Raw genomic sequence first — 14,406 nt, 5'->3', positions numbered from 1 at the left:
GCATGATTTAGAAATTACCCTGGCAGCTGCTCTACTTTAATTTTATGTATTATATAAATTAATATAAATTAGGGATAAATCAAGTATTATGTTACTATGTAATATGGTGCATGAAATTTAAGATAGTGTTTTAATTGAATTTAAAGTTGCTGACATTATTACAAACATATAAAAATTATATTATCGAGAAATGTGTAGTTTTTAATTATCATTCGACATCTGGCATTGTGACTACGTAAGTAGCAACACTAATTTATTGATCGTTGTGTAGCATATATTGTATTTGTTTTTCTGAATACTTAATAGTTAAAAGATAATTTAAAAGGATTGGAACAATAAGTTTAGAAATTATAAATAACGGTAAATAGGAAACAGTTGTAGTTGTTTGGAGTGTGACTCGCATTTCAAATAAAATATGGTTGATGTTGGAACGAGGAAGAGTCGACGCCTTGACGACATGACACAAACGTCACAATGAGAAGATTTGCCACACTCGACAACGCGATGAAAGGTGTCCTGAAGAGACAGCATACCACGTCATGACGTGATCCCCACTTAAATTTGGTTTTCTTCTACTAGTTAAACTCTGTTAGATTTTTCTAGTCTAACTCTGATTATTTTAGAAATGTTTTAGTCATATTTGTACGTGAATTTCAGCCTATAAATAGGATTTTTAGCAACCCTAGATAGTTTAGAATAACAACAACAAAATTAAGAGAGAGTTTGTGGGAATTTCAGAAAATCTTTGTATTTCGGGTTCATAATTTATTTGTTTCTCCATCTTGTACTCCCATTTTCAATTTTTTTTCCGTTTTAGTGAAGTTTTCTTTATCCATAGTTTTTTATCCTCTTCAGAGGGGTTTTTCCACATAAATATTTTTATATTTTTTCTCGATTTTTGTTCGTTTTTGCTACATAATTCGGGTTCGATCCAACAAATTGGTATCAAAGCTTGATTCGATTTTCACATTCAACCCGTTCAGAGATGGCAATGAGGTACGATATCAAGAAGTTTGATGGGATTACAAATTTTAGCTTGTAACAAGTTCGAATGACAACAATTCTGGTTTAGAATGGTCTGAAAAAGGTCGTTATAAAGCAAAAGCCCACATATGCGAATCAAACAGAGTGGGAGGAACTTGATGAGAAGACACTGTCAACAATTCAGTTGTGCCTCACTAACAATGTATTGCAAGAGGTACTTATGGAGAAAGATAATAGCGGCCTTATGGAGGAAATTTGAAGCCATTTATATGAAAAAGTCCCTCAGAAATTGTTTGGTATTGAAACAACGATTATATACGTTTTGTATGGTAGAAGGTGAGTTTATTAGGGCTCACATCAGTAAATTTGTCACTCTCATTAATGACCTAAAAAATGTCAAGGCCAACATAGATGATGAAGATCAGACTATGTTATTGCTTTGTTCTTTTCCCCTTTCATACAAAACTTTCAGGGAAACCCTAATTTATGGTAGAGAGAGATTCTCGTTTGAAGACGTGAAGGGAAATATTTTAAGTAGGATAAACTCGACAACAAGTTAGGCACGAAGAACAAGTTAGATGAGCAAACCTTGGTTTGATTGCTAGAGGAAGACAACAATCTAATGATCCGGGTCAGAGAAGATCAAGGGTCAGATCTAAGTCAATAAACTGCGACAAGGAATGTGGTTATTGCAAAAAGAAGGGTCAAATCAAAACAGAATGTTATAAACTTCAGAATAAAATTAAGAGGGTCATTGAAAACGATGAGAAAGAGAAGAAAAGAGTCGATGTAGCTGGTGCTACTCCTCCAAAATACACAAGCATATAATCCCTCATTCTCCATAAATATTTGAGTATATGCTTAACTGTTTGCCAATACCTTGGTCCTGGATTCGCCTAATATCAACTTACCAACCCTACTACAAAATAGTTATATGGACGTGTGCATAGCATAGCATATAAGAGACTTCCTACTACCGAATCATAAGAAACCTTTCCCATGTTCTCTCTTTCTTCCGCTGTTTTAGGACAATCATCTAAAGAGAGATGAAATCCCGATATGAAGGGTTGATTTTCCTTATCTAAATATATCATTGCATAACACTCCAATATCTTGTCTATGTATGACGCTTGAGATAATGTCATCACTTTGTTCTTTCAATCCTTTCAGATTTGAATTCCTAGAACAAAATTAGCTTCTCCCAAGTCTATGTTAAAATGTTGAGTTAACCACAGTTTAATCGATGACAATGTCCCTACATCATTCTTAAAGAGTAGAATATCATCGACACACCTTTCCATCCCTAAACGTTTATAAGCACAAGGTTTATCTACGTTTTGCTCAAATCTAAAAGTCTTGATCGCTTGATCGAATCTTTGATTCCATGAGTAAGATGCTTGCTTAAGTCCATATATGGATCTAAGCAGTTTCCTTTAGCTATATATCTAGTAGGTTGCATCATGTAAATTCTTTCCTCAAGATAGTCGTTCACAAATGCTGTCTTGACACCCATTTGCCAGATCTCATAATCAAGAGTCATTGTAATGGATAATAATATGCAAATTAGCTTGAGCATGACAACCAGAGAGAAGGTTTTTTTGTAATCGGTGTTTTCTTTCTGAGAATAACCTTTTGCTGTAAGTCTAGCATTATAAGTTTCCACTTTTCCATCCATCTTTGTTTTCCCCTTGTAGATCCACTTACACACTATAGGTTTTATTCCTTCCGGTAAGTGTACAAGTTCCCACAAGGAGTTGGAATACATAGAGTCCATTTTAGCTTTCATAGTTATTTCCTAGAGCTTGGAATCAACACTTTGCATTGATTCGTCATATGTGAGTGGGTTATTATCTTCTTGTTTGATAGACTAAGTGTTAAAAACATTTCCACCATATTGGAAGAACTCAGGCCTACGAGAGACCTACCCATTGCGACGAGGCTCCTTATGGTGCTAATTATTTGCAAGTCTACTATTATGAGTTGGTTCTAGAACCATTTTCGTAGGGTTTTGTATATTTCCTGAAAGCTCCTCGAGTACCTCTTTACTTCGAGGTTTGAATTCATTCATGTAAATTTCTTTAAGTAAAGTAGCATGAGTTGAAACTATAACAGTTTGCTCTTTCGGGTTATAAAACAAACCACCCTTTGTTTCTTTTGGATATCCTACAAACATGCAAAATTCTGTCAGTGAGTCCAACTTCTTTGCATCTTTATCCAATACGTGGGTTGGGCATCCCCAAATCCTAAAATGATTAAGATTCTATTTCCTGCCATGCCACAATTCATATGGGTTTTTCGATTCTGCCTTAGTTATCACATCATTCAAAATATAGCAAGCTATTTGTACAACGTATCCTAAAAAAATTAGCAACTTTGAATAACTTAAAATCAAACGTACCATGTCTAACAATATTATATTTCTTCTATCTGCCACATCATTCTGTTGTGGAGTGACTGACATAGTTAACTAGGATAGAATCCCATTCTTTATGAGATACCCTAAGAACTCATTAGATAAATATTGCCCACCTCAATCAGAATGAAGTGCCTTTATGGGTAAACCTAGTTGTTTCTCCCCTTCCGCGTATAACTTTTTGAATTTATCAAATGTTTCACTTTTGCGGTGCATCAGGTATACATGCTCATATCTAGAATAGTCATAAAAGAAGTTACATAATACTCATAACTACCTCTTGCACTAACACTCATGGGGCCACATGTAATGCCTCAAAAATCCCTTATATATTTGTTTTTGTATATTTGTGACACAAATACCTGTCTGCTTCATGGTTAAGTGTTCTGGGAGTATCTAAGAAGTCTAGGTTTCAAGCCTTGGCTTGGGCAAAATTTTTGTTTTAATTGAATAAACCCCTATCTTTAGTCAGTAGGCTTAAAAATAAATATTGAAAAAAAAGTGTTAGAATGGCCCTGCTGGTCTGGTGGTTAAGTGGTGTGTTATAGTGCTAGGGGTCATGAGTTCAAATCCCTGTACGTGCAAGGGAGATGTTTTTTGTACATGTGTCGTAAAGGAGTTTGAAATATCATAAAATTCTGAGTATTTAAGGAGTGTGGGGATGTTGTGGTCAATTTTTAGGGGATTGTTGAGGGAATTTCGGTTGTTGAGGAATTTTGGGGATTGAGGGGAGTGTTTTGGGGAGATTTGGATGGAAGAATTTGGATAGAACCGAAACTAGTAGTAGAAATTTCGGTTACCCTCTCTTTCTCCCCAATTTTTTAATAGCTTTTGGTTTTTCTCTCTACTTTCATCTTCTATTTTTTCTTCTTATTTCTTTTACTTTTGCTGCTGTTCAGTTCTTCACAACCTCCACCTACTGCCGAAATTTTGAGATTTTCGTACTCTTCTTTTTTTTTCCGCAAGCCGAATGATAATTGCTTCTTTTTCAAATCTCGGTTGCTCCTAATCTTTTGACGATTTGAGTTTATTCTCTTTGTTGTCAAATTGCTGCCAAAATTGCTACCGAAAGTTTTTTCCCCCTCACATTATTTTCTTTTCCTATTTACTTCATTGTGTTCATTCGTTCCATGAGTAAGCGTACATTTTCGTGGTACGATAAGTTATGTTTCTACTTCGTGATTAACTTTTGTTTGGTTAAGTGGTTTAAGGAGGTTTTATGTTGGTTGTTTAGGAGTTGACCAAAGGGTTGGAGGTCTTTGATTGACATCTTGAGTGGGAGAAACCTCCCTCTTTACTCTAGCGAAGGTATTATTGTTGTGAGTTTAACGCTTGGTCAACTTCTGTGTATTCGATTGAGTAAATGTTTAAGTGAATAATTGGTGATTCATCGATCAAGTGTATGTTTCAAAGGCTTGGGGCAGTTTTCTCAGCAAATAGAAATCAGGTGTGTAAATACAACACTGAAAATTGGTAATCGGTGAAAAGCCAAAAAATGGGACTGTTGACGCCACACAGGCGTGTAGTCGCCGTGTGGTAGGCTGTGTGATCGAACATAGGAATATGATCGATGAGGCTAGTCGTGAGCGATTCATGGGCTGGGTCGAATTGGGTCGTGTGGGCTACATGAGCGTGTGGGCCCCATATTAGTGAATCACATGAATGTGTAGGAATATTGGGCCAAGCCGTGTGATCCACACAGCCAAAGCCATTTTGGGCCGTGTATGCCACACAGGCGTGTGGGCCCATTTTCACTGTTTGATGGCTAGGGTTGTACGGGTCGCTCGAGTCGATTGTGGACCTACTGAAGGGTCAATAAGCTTACCTGGACCCTTAATTGACTGAAAATGACTGTGTGACTGTTATATATATATATGTTACCGAGCATGATGATATTTACCAAATTGATATTGCATGTACTGTTGCCATGATATAGCATGTCATTATTATATATTGCATTGCATTGGGATGGGATGGGATGGGATAGGGTTTTATAATGTTCGGAGGAAGTGTACTGACAGGCCTCGAGCCTAGATTACTGGTAGCTCCACCGTAAACTACTGTTTAGTGCCGTATTCGGTAGTGTAGGGAAGGATGAGTAGATTATATCCCCACATAGAGTGTAGGGTTAGACGGAGTTGGAGTGTAGAGGTTGGCTGGGTGGGATTTAATGTTGTATATCTGCTACTGTATTGAATATTGATACTGTAATGGGCCAATGCCCAAATGCATGACTGCTTCTATATTATAATGGGCTAAGGCCCTAATTGAAATTGAAACTGTTACTGAAATGGGCTTAGGCCCAGATTGTGATTGCTTTCTGTCTGTTTGCTTTATATGGGATTACACACTGAGTTTTCTTAAACTAACCCTTTTAATTTGACTGTACAGGTAATTCCCAAACATAGGCGGATCGATGTGACGGATGACTCAGCGGTGGCCACACGACCTATTTTATTCGACTTAGTACCTAATTATAGTTTTAATTTTATTTTGGGGTATTTTTACCATAATAATGGCCTCTTTGGATTTTAACTTTTAAATTGGGGTTTTACTTTGTTTTGACTTACAACTGCTAGAGTATAGATAATCGATTTTTTTTTTAAAATCAATCAAACTTTATAACAAAATCACTCAAATACGCAACAATTTTAAAAAGCTTCCGCAATAAGTGGCATTTTGAAATTTATAACATTTTAAAAAGAGATTAATTTTGTGATAATGAATTCTATTTTGAAAATGAACAGTACGTCTTAGAAATTAACACAAGATTTTGTAAAGAGGTTATATAGAAAAGAGATTTTTGACGTCAACCCACTTTTTCAGAAAATATTACCATGTCACATCACCTGATTCGGCCATAACGTCTAGGCCGGGTTTGGGGTGTTACATTTAGTGGTATCAAAGCCAGGTTACAAAACTAGGCTGTGGATTTGGGTTGAAAACTTAGTTTTAAATCACTGATTTCTGAATAATTTGAAACATTCTTACTGAATGTGTGGCACATCGAGTCTCCGACGCCTATCCTATAAGTCCTCTGAACTGATATCTGTTTAAAAAACAGAAAAAAATAGAAAGTGCTATCGATAGTATCTACTGAGACTACTATAGATAGACTGTACTGAAAACACTCAGGTTAGTGTATACTGACACTGTACTAAAATCGATAAACACTGGTAGACACTGTGTTGTACAAAAACAAACTCTAAACTACTGAAATTATTTTCATAAAATATCTGCTATAACTATTGAACTCTAAACTGATCCATAAAACTTTTAATACAGATAAGCGTGACTAGACTATGAGCGTACGAGGTACTCGCGGACGGGGTACTAGAGGCCGAGGTAGAGGCCGTAGAGGGGCTCAAGCTGAGTCCTCTTCCCTGGGCAGTATGCCAAATCTAGACATTAGTGAGACGTCGATGTCGCCTGTTATTGAGACTGGGTCACAAGACCAAACGGTTGGGGACGACACACTGTCTCAAGCCATGTTAAGGATTTTAGAGAGGGTCGCTCGGCCCAATATTGGAGCTGGAAGCTGCGGGTCGGTTACAGAATGACTCCGGTCTAATGGAGCCGAGAATCTTAAGAGTATTGCTAGAGTTGCCCCTAATGTGGCTGAGTACAGGATTGATGCCACAGAGAAGATTATGGATGACCTGGACTGCACTCCTGAGCAGAAGTTAAAGGGTGTTGTATTGCTACTATGAGATGAGGCATATTAGTGGCGGCTTACTGTTAATGAGGGCACTCAGCCCGACCGACAGACCTGGGAGTTCTTTAAGACCGCTTTCCAGGGGAAATATGTGGGTGCCATTTACGTGGATGCTCGTAGAAGAGAGTTCCTAAATTTTACATAGGGTGATAGATCAGTGGCCGAGTATGAGGCTGAATTTCTGTGACTAAACCGCTATACACGTGGTATGGTTGCGACTGAGTATGAGCGATGTGTTCGCTTCGAGGATGGCCTCAGGGATAATCTGAGGGTTCTAATAGCTCTACAGAGGGAGCGAGATTTTGCTGCACTAGTGGTTAAGGTGAAGGTCACCGAGGAAGTGAAGCGCACTGAGCACCAGAATCATAACAGAGAGAGAGGTAGGAAGAAGAGAGATTCAGATCCCTCGAGTTTCGTTCAGAAGCCTAAGAAGAAAGGCTAGAGTTGATGGGCCGATCAGAGTTTAGGCTCCCATTGCTGCTACTGGATAGCTACTGTGTACTAACTGTGGTAGGCGTAATTAGAGTGAGTGTTGTAAAAGAACTAGGGCATGTTTAAGGTGCAATTCTCTAGAACACCATATTAAAGAGTGCCCATGGAGGTCTGATCAGATGCAAGCTTTAGGTAGTAATATTACGCAGCAGTCAAGGGTAGTTTATCAGCCACCGAGAGATCGGGGTCAAGCCAGAGGTGGTAATGGTTTGGGCCGTGGTCAGAGGGCACCGGACAGAGGTGCCAGTCATACTGAGGCGATGCAGCCAGCTCTAGTTTATACTGCACATCGCTGAGAGGATAGAGGTGCTCCAGACGTCATTACATGTACGTTCTTTATCTATAATGTACCATATACTACACTGATAGATATAGGATCCACTCACTCCTATATAGCTTGTACCGTATCTGAAAACTTGGGTATACTGGTTGAGAGCACTACGAGTGAAGTCATTGTACTGAGTTTGTTGGGGCAGTCAATAAGGGTTAACAAACTATTTAGAGATGTTCCTCTAGAGGTTCAAGGAGCTATCTTTTTGGCTGATCTGATGGAATTACCTTTTGGGGAATTTGATCTGATACTGGGAATGGACTGGTTGGTTAAGCACCGAGTGAGCTTAGATTGTGCCACGAAAAGGGTTGTACTGAGAACTGTGGAAGATAGCGAGGTAGTCCTAATTGGGTAGCGTCAGAACTACTTATTGAATGTGATTTCTGCACTAAGGGCCGAAAAGTTGGTTCGTAAGGGATGTGAGGCGTATCTGGCTTACATCAGTGTTTCAGATTCTGGGGATTTTTTGGTTAAGGATATCAGGACGGTTAAGGAGTTTTTGAAAGTTTTTCCTGAAGAGCTACCTGGGTTACCTTTGAATCATGAAGTAGAGTTTGGGATTAAGCTCCTTCCTAGTATAACTCCGGTGTCCATCGCCCTTTATAGAATGGCACCGAAAGAGCTTGTGGAGGTTATGGCCCAGATTCAAGAGTTACTGGATCGTGGGTTCATCCATCCTAGTGTGTCTCCGTGGGGAGCACCAAAACTGTTTGTGAAAAAGAAGGATAGAACCATGCGTATGTGTTTTGACTACCGTCAACTGAACAAGCTAACCATCAAGAATAAGTACCCTCTATTGAGGATAGATGATCTGTTTGACCAACTCCGGAAGGCCTCGATTTTCTCTAAAATTAATCTACGGTCATGGTATCACCAGTTAAGAGTTAAAGAGGCTAATGTGTATAAGATGGTATTTAGGACTCGCTATGGTCACTATGAGTTCCAAGTGATGCCATTTAGACTGACGAATACACCGGTAGCTTTTATAGATCTGATGAAACAAGTGTTCCAGCCCTATTTGGATCAGTTCATAGTGGTATTTATTGATGATATACTGGTATATTCAAAAATTGAGGATGAACACGATGAACACCTTAGAGTGGTTCTACAAATTCTACGAGAGAAACAATTGTACGCCAAGTTCAGTAAATGTGAGTTCTGGTTACATGAAGTAACATTTTTGGGACATGTAGTTTCTGCTGGAGGGATTAGAGTTGATCCTTGAAAGATTGAGGCTGTTTTAGATTGGAAGCAGCCTAAGACTGTATCTGAGATTCTAGTTTTCTGGTATTGGCAGGGTATTATCGATGTTTTGTGCAGGGGTTTTCTTTGATTGCTGCACCATTGACTAAGCTACTACGTAAGGGTGTGCCATTTAATTGGACTAATTCGCAGCAAGAGAGCTTTGAGAAGCTCAAGACTACACTGACTGAGGCCCCTGTTCTAATACAGCCAGAGTCTGGAAAGGAGTTTACTGTGTTCAGCGATGCATCACATATCGATTTGAGATGTGTATTGATGCAATAGGGTAAGGTGGTAGCGTACACGTCTCGTCAGCTTAAAGTTCATGAGGCGAATTATCCGACGCATGACTTAGAGTTGGCCGCAGTGGTATTCGTATTAAAAATTTGGAGGCATTACTTGTACGGTGAGAAGTGTATCATGTACACTGATCACAAGAGCCTTAAATACCTCCTCTCTCAGAAGGAGTTGAATCTTAGGCAGTGTAGATGGATTGAGCTACTTAAGGACTACGACTATACTATTGAATACCACGTTGGTAAGGCTAATGTGGTAGCTGACACACTGAGCCGTAGAGCTATGACTGACCTGAGAGCGATGTTTGCTCGCCTTAGTTTATTTGATGGTGGTAGTCTGTTGGCCGAACTTCAAGTTAAATCGATGTGGGTAGAGCAGATTAAGGGTAAACATATAGAAGATGAGTCGTTGGGACTTCATTTTCGACAGGTTGAGAGTGGGAATACCAAAGATTTTTGACTGAATAGCGTAGGGGTGCTCTATTTTCGTAGGAGAATCTGTGTACTGAAAGATACTGAATTGAGATAGTCTATACTGTGAGAGGTGCATAGTAGCCCTTATGCTATGCATCCTGGCGGAAATAGGATGTACCACGACCTTCGTGAGTTATAGTGGTGGCCAGGTCTTAAGCGAGAGGTTACCGAATTTGTGGCTAAGTGTCTAACATGTCAGTAGGTTAAGGTTGAGCATCAATTACCTTTGGGTTTGTTGCAGCCAGTCAAGATTCTACTTTGGAAGTGGGAGAGAGTGACTATGGACTTCGTTAGTGGGTTAGCCCTCACACCTACTAAGAAGGATTCTGTATAGGTTATCGTGAACCGATTGACTAAGTCCGCCCACTTCATACCGGTTCGTACTGACTACTATCTGTAGAAGCTAGCTAAACTGTATGTGTTTGAGATAGTGAGACTGCATAGGGTACCAGTTTCGATAATATCTGATAGGGATCCTCGCTTCACGTCACGATTCTGGAAAAAGCTACATGAAGCTCTGGGTACAAGATTAGACTTCAGTAGTGCGTTCCATCCTCAGATTGATAGTTAGTCAAGAGAGGGTGATTTAAGTACTAGACGATATGTTGAAAAGTTGTGTGATTGATTTTTGAGGTAGTTGGGAGGATTACTTGCCGTTAGCAGAGTTTGCTTATAACAACTATCAGTCTAGCATTTAGATTTCACCTTACGAGGCTTTATATGGTCGTAAGTGTCGCACACCTTCATGTTGGACTGAGTTAGGTGAGCGGCGTGTTCTAGGCCCTAAACTAGTTTCTAATACCGAGGATAAAGTTAGATTGATTTAGGACCGATTGAAAGCGACATCTGATAGGCAGAAGTCCTACATAGATTTGAAGCATCGAGAGATTGAGTATTCAATTGGGGATTTTGTTTTTCTCAAGGTCTCACCATGGAAAGAGGTATTGAGGTTTGGTCGTAAGGGTAAGTTGAGCCCTAGGTTTATTGGGCCTTATCGCATACTAAGATGTGTGGGACCAGTTGCTTACCAGTTGGAGTTACCTCCAAAATTAAATCAGATTCATGACGTGTTCCATGATTCTATGTTGAGGTGCTACCGCTATGATCTCATTCATATTGTTCCTATTGAGGAGATTAAGGTTAGGCCAGGTCTAACCTTTGAGGAGGAGCCTGTTCAGATATTGGAGCGAGATGTAAATGTTTTAAGAAGAAAATCCATCGTACTGGTTAAGGTTCTATAGCGTAATCATAGCACTCAGGAGGCTACGTGAGAGTCTGAGGATGCGATGCGTCAGTAGTATCCTCATCTGTTTTGATAAGGTAAAATTTTGAGGCTGAAATTTTCTTTTAGGGGGTAGAGTTGTAACGCCCTAAAAAACCATTATATATTTGTTTTCGTATGTTTTTGACACAAATATCTATCTGCTTCAGTGGTTAAGTGTTCTGGGAGTGTCTGAGAAGTCTTGGGTTTAAGCCTTGGCTTAGGCAAAATTTTTGTTTTAATTGAATACACTCCTATCTTTAGTCAGTAGGCTTAAAAATAAATATTGAAAAAAAAGTGTCAGAATGGGCCTGCTAGTCTGGTGATTAAATGGTGTGTTGTAGTGCTAGAGGTCATGAGTTCGAATCCCTATACGTGCAAAGGATTTTTTTTTGTACATGTGCCGTGAAGAAGTTTGAAATATGGTAAAATTCTAAGATTTGAGGAGTGTGGGGATGTTGTGGCTGATTTTTAGGAGATTGTTGAGGGAATTTCGGTTGTTGAGGGATTTGGGGGGATTGAGGGGAGAGTTTTGGGGAGATTTGGATGGAAGAATTTGGATAGAACCGAAACTAGTAGTAGTAATTTCAGTTACCCTTTCTTTCTCCCCAATTTTTTGTTTGTTTTTGGTTTTTCTCTCTACATTCATCTTTTATTTTTTTCTTCTTGTTTCTTTTACTTTTGCTACCATTCGGTTCTTCACAACCTCCACCTAGAGCCGAAATTTTGAGATTTCTGTAATTCTCTTTTTTCTGTTTCTCCCTAAGCTAAATGGTAATTGTTTCTTTTCCAAATCTCGGTTGCTCCTAATCTTTTGACGATTTGAGTTTATTCTCTTTGCTGTCAAATTGCTGCCAAAATTGCTATCGAAAGTTCTTTCCCCTCACTTTATTTTCTTTTCCTATTTGCTTCATTGTGTTCATTCGTTCCGTGAGTAAGCGTACGTTTTCGTGGTACGGTAAGTTATGTTTCTACTTCTTGATTAACTTTTGTTTGGTTAAGTGGTTTGAGGGGATTTTCTGTTGGTTGTTTAGGAGTTGACCAAAGGGCTAGAGGTCTCTGACTGATGTCTTGAGTGGGCGAAACCTCCCTTCTTACTCTAGCGAAGGTATTGTTGTTGTGAGTTTAATGCTTGGTCAACTTCTGTGTATTCGATTGAGTAAATGTTTAAGTGAATAATTGGTGATTGATCGGTCAAGTGTAGGTTTCAAAGACTTGGGGCAGTTTTCTCAGCAAATAGAAATTAGGTGTGTAAACACAACATTAAAAATCGGTAATCGGCGAAAAGCCAAAAAATGGGACTATTGACACCACACGGGCGTATGGTTACCGTGTGGGAGGCCGTGTGATCGAACATGGGCGTGTGATCGACGAGGCTGGCCGTGAGCGATTCATAGGCTGGGCCGAATTGGGCAGTGTGGGTTAGACGAGCGTGTGGGCCCCACATGAGTGAATCACACAGACGTGTTGGAATATTGGGCGAGGCCATGTGATCCACACGACCAGGATCATTTTGGGCTGTGTAGGCCGCACAGGCGTGTGGGCCCATATGGGCATGTAACATGGGTTTGTGGGCCCATTTTCACTGTTTGATTGCTAGGGTTGCATGGGTCGCTCGAGTCGACTGTGGACCTACTAAAGGGCTAGTAAGCTTACCTGGACCCCTAATTGACTGAAAATGACTGTATGACTTATATATATATGTATACATGTTACCAAGCATGATGATATTTACCAAATTGAGATTGCATGCACTGTTGCCATGATATAGCATGTCATTATTATATATTGCATTGCATTGGGATGGAGGTTTATAATGTTCAGAGGAAGTGTACCGACAGGCCTCGAGCCTAGATTACTGGCAGCTCCGCTGCAAACTACTGTTTAGTGCCACATTCGGTACTTTTTGGAGTGTAGGGATGGGTGGGTTGATTATATCTCCACGTGGAGTGTAGAGTTGGACGGAGTTGGAGTGTAGAGGCTGGTTGGGTAGGATTTGATGCTGTATATCTGCTACTGTACTGAATATTGATACGGTAATAGGCCAAGGCCCAAACGCATGACTGCTTCTGTATTTTAATGGGCTAATGCCCTAATTGAAACTGAAACTGTTACTGAAATGAGCTTAGGCCCAGATTGTGATTGCCTTATGTCTATTTGCTTTATATGGGAGTACACACTGAGTTTTCTTAAACTCACCCTTCTGATTTGACTATACAGGTAACCCCCAAACATAGACGGATCGGTGCGACGGAGGAATCAGCGGTGGCCACACGACCTATTTTATTCGACTTAGTACCTAATTATAGTTTTGCTTTTATTTTGGTGTATTTTTACTGTAATAATGGCCTCTTTGGATTTTAACTTTTAAATTGGGGTTTTACTTTGTTTTGACTTACAATTGCTAGTAGTAGGGATAATCGAGTTTTTTTTAAATCAATCAAACGTTATAACAAAATCACACAAATGTGCAATGGTTTTAAAAAGCTTCCGCAATAAGTGGCGTTTTGAAATTTATAACGTTTTAAAAAGAGAATAACTTTGTGATAATGAATTTTGTTTTGAAAATGAACAACACGTCCTAGAAATTAACATAAGACTTGGTAAAGATGTTATATTGAAAAGAGATTTTTGATGTCAACTCACTTTTTCGAAAAACATTACCATGTCACATCCCCTGATTTAGCCATAACGTATAGGCCGGGTTTGGGGTGTTACACCACATATGTCAGTGTGCACAAGTTCTAGGGGTTTTTCGACCCTTATTGCTTTTGCATTAAAAGATTGCTTAGTCATCTTATCTTCAAAGCAATATTCACATTGTGGAAGATTAACTTCTTTAAAAGAACTTAAGATGCCGTCTTTCACAAGTCTAGTGATTTTTTCTCAGTTAATATGACTAAGTCTCAAATGCCAAAGGTACGTCTCATTAGAGTGAAAAATTTTAAAGTCTTTTATTTGATATTTCAATCTCAAGAAGTGTGTGCATTTTTGGTTTGATAAAATAGAGATTATTTAACATCCATCCATTACAAAAAAGATTGTGATTTCTAAATATTGCTATTCCATTATTAAAAGTCACTGTGAAGCCATCTTTATCTAAACATGTATCGGAAATTAAGTTTCTTTTGAAACTTGTACATAGAAAATGTCTCTTAAAATAATCTTCCTAAAATTATCAAAATAAAGATTTATATC

Source organism: Gossypium hirsutum, chromosome D09, assembly GCF_007990345.1.
Source record: "Gossypium hirsutum isolate 1008001.06 chromosome D09, Gossypium_hirsutum_v2.1, whole genome shotgun sequence".
In the NCBI taxonomy this organism is placed as follows: domain Eukaryota; kingdom Viridiplantae; phylum Streptophyta; class Magnoliopsida; order Malvales; family Malvaceae; genus Gossypium; species Gossypium hirsutum.
Note: the sequence above shows the minus strand (reverse complement) of the source record.